The sequence below is a fragment of the Phyllostomus hastatus genome, unplaced genomic scaffold (genome assembly GCF_019186645.2).
Source record: "Phyllostomus hastatus isolate PE091 unplaced genomic scaffold, TTU_PhHast_1.1 phas_contig_101, whole genome shotgun sequence".
In the NCBI taxonomy this organism is placed as follows: domain Eukaryota; kingdom Metazoa; phylum Chordata; class Mammalia; order Chiroptera; family Phyllostomidae; genus Phyllostomus; species Phyllostomus hastatus.
Window position 1 is genome coordinate 59,902 of NW_025333502.1, and position 5,927 is coordinate 65,828.

A 5,927-nucleotide genomic window follows, 5' to 3' on the forward strand; every position below is an offset into this window, starting at 1 on the left:
GTGAAGGGCATTTCACAGGGACACCCCGAGTCACACGCACACTGGGCGGGGAGTGGAATTTAGGGGCTTCGTGGGTCTGACTGCAGGGCTGGTCAGACACGTTTCTGCACGGAGGGGCCCAACCCCCCTTTACAGATGATCAGCTCCCTGAGGGTCAGGGTCTCACGGACAACGAGGGGACTGGACCCCGAGAACCTCTGTCGGCGTTTCAGGCACAATTCCTCCGGGACCAACGAGAAAGCCCCGGTCCCTCCACCCCCGTTCCCAGGGCCGCTCCTCTCCGGCGTCAAGTCCCCGGGGGGTCAGTTTCCTTCTGGAAGAGTCCGGGGGGCGGTCAGGGGTGGGAGGCAGAGTCCGTGCCCGGGAGAGGGGCTCCGGGGACAGAGGGGAGGGAAGGGGGCTGGGCCCAGCCTGGGGGTCGCTCCCTGGTTCCCCCGGACAGACTCGGGGCCCGGACTCGGGGACGCGGTGCGACAAGGAGCTCTCAGAGCAGGAGGAGGGGGATCGGGGCAAAGTCCCAGGGGCCCGGCCCGGCGCTCAGGGTCTGGGCCCGAGGGCGGAGTCTGGGCGGGGAAGCTCCGCGCTGGGGAGTCCCGGTCTCCCGGTTTCACTTTTGCATCTCACAACCTGCACGGGGGACTCCTTCCCGGATACTCGTGACGCGAACCCCGGTTCCCTCTCCCATTGGTGACCGGTGTCTAGAGCAGCCAATCAGCGTCACCGCTGCTCCCGGGTTATAAGTCTCCGCGGACCCACCCGGACGCAGTTTCTCCCCAAACCCCGAGGATGCGGGTCATGCGGTCCCCGAGCCTCCTGCTGCTGCTCTCGGGGGCGCTGGCGCTGACCGCGGCCGGGGCGGGTGAGCGCGGGGTCGGGCGGGAGCGGCCTCTGCGGGGAGGAGCGCGGGCCGGCGGGGGCGTGGGATCCCGCTCTCCGTCCCCGTTTCCGTCCCCTCGACCGCGGACCCGGGACCCGCGCCGGGCGGAGGGTCGCCGGTCTCACCGCTCCCCGCCCGCAGGTCCGCACTCCCTGAGGTATTTCGACACCGGCGTGTCCCGGCCCGGCCGCGGGGAGGCCCGGTTCTTCGCCGTCGGCTACGTGGACGGCACGGAGTTCGTGCGGTTCGACAGCGACGCCGCGAACCCGAGGATGGAGCCGCGGGCGCCGTGGATGGAGGGGCCGTGGGTGGAGCAGGTGGAGCCGCAGTACTGGGACCGGAGACACGGATCAGCCCAAGGGAAACCGCACAGACTTTCCGAGTGGACCTGGACACCCTGCGCGGCTACTACAACCAGAGCGCGGACGGTGAGCGCGCGGGGCCGGGCCGGGCACGACCCCCGTCCCCGCGGACGGGCGGGGCCGCCCCGAGTGTCCGCGTCCGAGCTTCACCCCGAGGGGAGCCCGCGGGACTCTGACCCGGTTCGGTTTCGGTTTCGGTTCCATCCCCGCGGGTGGGGGCGGGGCGGGGCCGGTGGGCGGGGCTGACCTCGGGGCGGGGTCAGGGTCTCACACCCTCCAGAGGATGTACGGCTGCGACGTGGGGCCGGACGGGACCGTCCTCCGCGGGTACGACCAGTTCGCCTACGACGGCGCCGACTACATCGCCCTGAACGAGGACCTGCGCTCCTGGACCGCGGCCGACACGGCGGCTCAGATCACCCGGCGCAAGTGGGAGGCGGCCGGTGAGGCGGAGCACGGGAGGAACTACGTGCACGGCCGGTGCAGGGAGTCGCTCCTGCGGTACCTGGAGCGCGGGAAGGGGGCGCTGCAGCGCGCAGGTACCGGGGCTCGCGGGGCGCCCCCTCCCTCGGGCTGGGCTCCGACGGGGAGACGGGACGCGGGACCGGGGTCAGAACCCCCTCTGCGTCGGGAGACCGAGTCCGCCCGGACTTTCCGACCCGGGACCGGAGGGCGACCCCGCCTTCTCTCAGGGACGCTGGGGGGGCAGCCTCTCCGGGGACGGAGAGACGAGCCCCGAGATCTCCGGTCAGCGGCTCCCTCCGACCCTGGCGGCGCCCCGGCCCGCGGGGACTTCCTCTCTCAGGCCCGTTCCCGCCCCGCACCCGCGGGCCTCGGTCCGACCCGGCTCTCCGCAGCCCCGTGGCTGCCCTCCCACCGTCCCCCCTCCCCCCCAGTCTGGACCAGAAACGCTTTTCTCCGCGCAGACCGGCCTGCACCTGGGCTGTGTCCCTCTGGTTCTAGAACTTTCTACAGACCAGGGGATCCGCCCAGGTGCCTCTGTCCAGGCTGGGTCTGGGGTTTGCCCCCCCCCCGCCCGCCCCCACACTGCCCTGTCCAGTCTCGGGACGGCCACGGGAGCGCTGCTGCACTGCCCCAGGGCCGTGAGAAGTTCCCAAATTTCCGACCTTTCTCCTCAGACCCTCCAGAGGCACGAGTGACCCGCCACCCCACCTCTGAGCGGGAGGCCACCCTGAGGTGCTGGGCGCGGGGCTTCTACCCTGCGGACATCGCCCTGACCTGGCGGCGGGACGGGGAGGACCAGACCCAGGACACGGAGCTGGTGGAGACCAGGCCCGCGGGGGACGGGACCTTCCAGACGTGGGCGGCGGTGGTGGTGCCGCGTGGGGAGGAGCAGAGATACACGTGCCACGTGCAGCACGAGGGGCTGCGGGAGCCCCTGATGCTTGGATGGGGTGAGGAGGGGCCTCCGGGGACTTCAGCGGGGTTGGGGCGGGACCCGGGGGGCAGGGCCCTCACCTTCCTGTCCCTTTGCAGAGCCGCCTCCTCAGACCAACACCATCATCATCATCTTGGGCATCATTGGGTGGCCTGGTCCTGCTTGGAGCTGTGGCGGCTGCAGCTGTGATGTGGGGGAGGAGGCGCTCAGGTAGGGTGGGTGGGGTCTCATTTCTTGTCCCACCAGGGGTCTCAAGCCCAGGAGGTGTGTTTCCCTCTTCAAAAAGGGAACTATCGTCTTCACTCGTGTGCTTGTCAGTCTGGGGCCCTACTGGCTATACTGACTGGTTAGGAAGGCACGTGTGAGATAAGGGACATATTTGTCACCCTGATGACTCTGGGGATGGGGACCTGCTTCCCAACAGTCCCAGGTCCAAGGGGAGGGTCCCTGCTGAGGACAGACCTGCAGGAGGGCGGTGGGTCCAGTCCCTGCACATGAACTTCCCTCAGGTTTCCCGATCCTGCCCTGGGTCTGTAGTCAGAGTTCTGGAAACTTCCCTGGGGTCCAGGTCCAGGGCTTCCTTTAGGACCTCAGGGCCCTGCCTCCTCCCTGGTGTCTCACAGGATGTTTTCTTCCTGCAGGTGGGAAAGGAGGGAGCTACGCTCAGGCTGCCAGTGAGTATGGAGGGGGGACCCCTGAGACCCTGTGTTGGTGCAGACAGGAGCCCATGGGGGACCTCCCCCTCCACCCACAGTTTCTCCTTTGGTCTCCTGTCCTGGGGGCTCTGACCACATCCTGTTTTGTGCCTCCCCAGGCAGTGACAGTGCCCAGGGCTCGGATGTGTCTCTCACGGCTTGTAAAGGTGAGACCCTGACACGGGGAGGGTTGGGGCAGAGGGGACGGGACTGGGTAATGGGGGGACTCTCTGGGACATGGTGAGCATGAGGTGGCCTGTTGGACAATGTCACCACCTACAGCGACTGATGGACATTTGTTCACGATTATTTTCTTCTCCAGCGTGAGACAGCTGCCCTGTCGGGGAATGAGTGATGGAAGGTTCCTCACACACACACCCGCCAGCCCCTGTTTGTGACTTCAGGGACATCTCACTTCTGCTTCTGCAACTGGCATCTGAATGTCTGTGTTCCCATCAGCATCACTGAGGAGGTGGGAGGCAGGCCCACCCCACCCACCAGCCCCTCCCCACACTCCCCTGCTCCAGCAGAGGGGGGCGGGGCCTCCCCATCCCTGTCTGTGCTTCCTGGTGCCTGAGCTGCAGCTTCTCACTCCCTCATTAAAATGAGGCTCTGGATGTAAATTTGTTTTTTCAATTCTTGCCCTGAATGATTGATGTGTTAATTAAAAAGCTGAAGATCCTAAATTTTGAGAGGAAATAAATGGAGTCATCGAGAAGTTTCCAGAACCTTCTGTGTGTGCTGTGCTGAGTCTGTGGCAGGGACAGGAGGGGCTGTGAGGACCGAGCGTGGTCAGGGCTGTGCCCAGTCAGTGCTCAGTGCATCGTGGGCTTTGACGTGGTCCCTCCTCCACTGGGTCGCCCTCTGCCCCTTTGTCCTGTCCCTTCAGTGGAACCGTGTCCCAGCAGGACCTGGGATCACAGGAACCAGCATCACCCGGGCCTTGTAAACTGTCCCCGTGAAGCCCGTCTCCAGGACCGCGGGCAGCGAGGGCTGTGTGAGGCCGGGTCAGCCGAGGCTCAGGCCTGGGTCGGACCCTCAGTCCCCATCTTCTGGGTCTTTATTTGTTGCTTCTTTGTTTCTGTAGAGCAGCAGGACTGCGTTTGTCCTTGTCAGGAGCCTTGGTCTCATTCTTCTCTGGGTGTCCCCTGTCTGCCAGCAGCAGGGGTGTTTTGCCTGTCACTGTCCCCACCAGGCCCAGGGGTCCCTGCACACAGGAGTCTGTGGTGTGGAGAGATGAGTTGTCAGACTCATCCTGCTGTTGCCTCCTCTAGGGCTTGGCTGATCTTTCATCTCGTCCTAAACTCTCAAAGGAACCAGGTTCTGGACTGAGCAGAGCTGGGACCCCATCATTTCCCATCCTAGATCAGTCCCCATTGGAATCCTGCTCTGCTCACCTGTGCCCTCCTACTGCCCTTCGCTGCAGTGCTGGCTGCGGTGCGCACTCCGGGATGCACAGAGGGGGGTCTGCTGTGGACTCGGGGGAGCAGCTCTGTGGGGAAAGTGTGGGGGCATCGATGTCGGTGTGAGTGCACGTGGTGTGGTAGCTGCCACGGAGCAGCTGTGGTTGAGGCCATGTTAATACAGACACAGCCTGCAGCATAGGGAGGTGCCCTGCCCTGACCATCTGTGAAGCAGTGGTGGCTGTGTGACAGACGTGTGGCACTGGGTTTGCATGTGGGGGCATCACTGAAGCACAGTCGGGATCACTGCCGGCCTCGTGGGGCCCGTGCTGTGTGGGGAGACAGTGGGTGTGAGCACAGCACACAGGGAGGTGTGTGTGGGAGAGGGAGTGGTCTGGGAAGACACAGGGGGGATGGTGGTCCCCAGTGTGGGCTGTGGGGACAGGGAAGGCGGCTGCTTGATGTGGGTGGTCAGTGTGGGCCTCACTGGGGAGGTGGCCTTGAGGGGAGATTTGAAGGACATGAGGCATTACCCACCAGGATGTCTGGAGGAAGTTCTGTCCAGGCAGGGGACCCTCCAGTGCGAATGCCCCGGGGCAGCGGTGTGTCTGGAGTCTGGGAAGGAGGAGGAGGGGTGGGGTCAGTGTGGGAATGGAGCAGGGAGTGAGGGAGATGGGAGAGAGGCACGGCCAGACCACGTGGGCCTGGAGGACGTTGGAAGGGCACGACTGTGCTCTGAGTGAGGTGGGGTCAGAGGACAGTGTAGAGCAGGAGGGGACATGGCCTGACGTCCCCTTTAGTGGGTCCCAGTGGCTGCTGTGCTGAGAGCAGACTTGGGAGGTGAGGGAGGCAGTGTGGACGCAGGAGGGGTCTGTGCCGGGCTCCAGGCTGGGGATGCTTCCCGGGGTGAGCGGTGGGAATAGTGGGCGTGGGGGGATCCTGGATGCCTTCTGAGGGGGACCTGACGGCATTCCTGATGCTTAATCTGGGGCACGAGGGAGAGGAGTCCAGGTCAGCAAACATCTCAGAGGACACGAGCAGAGAGACGGAGTTGTGTCAGCAGAGATGGGGAGACTCTGGAAGCAGCGTATCTGAGGGGACGTCACAGACGTTCACTGTCAGAGACGGTGGAGCTGAGACGTCTGTGAGAGATCCCAGGGAGTCGTCCAACTGGCAGGCGGACCGCTGAGT

The 5,927-nt window shown here is 65.1% G+C and overlaps 1 pseudogene; it reads left to right on the forward strand.

Annotated features, from left to right (window-relative positions):
• Positions 1-705: 705 nt before the first annotated feature.
• LOC123815137 lies at positions 706-4,061 on the forward strand (annotated as a pseudogene).
• Positions 4,062-5,927: the final 1,866 nt, after the last annotated feature.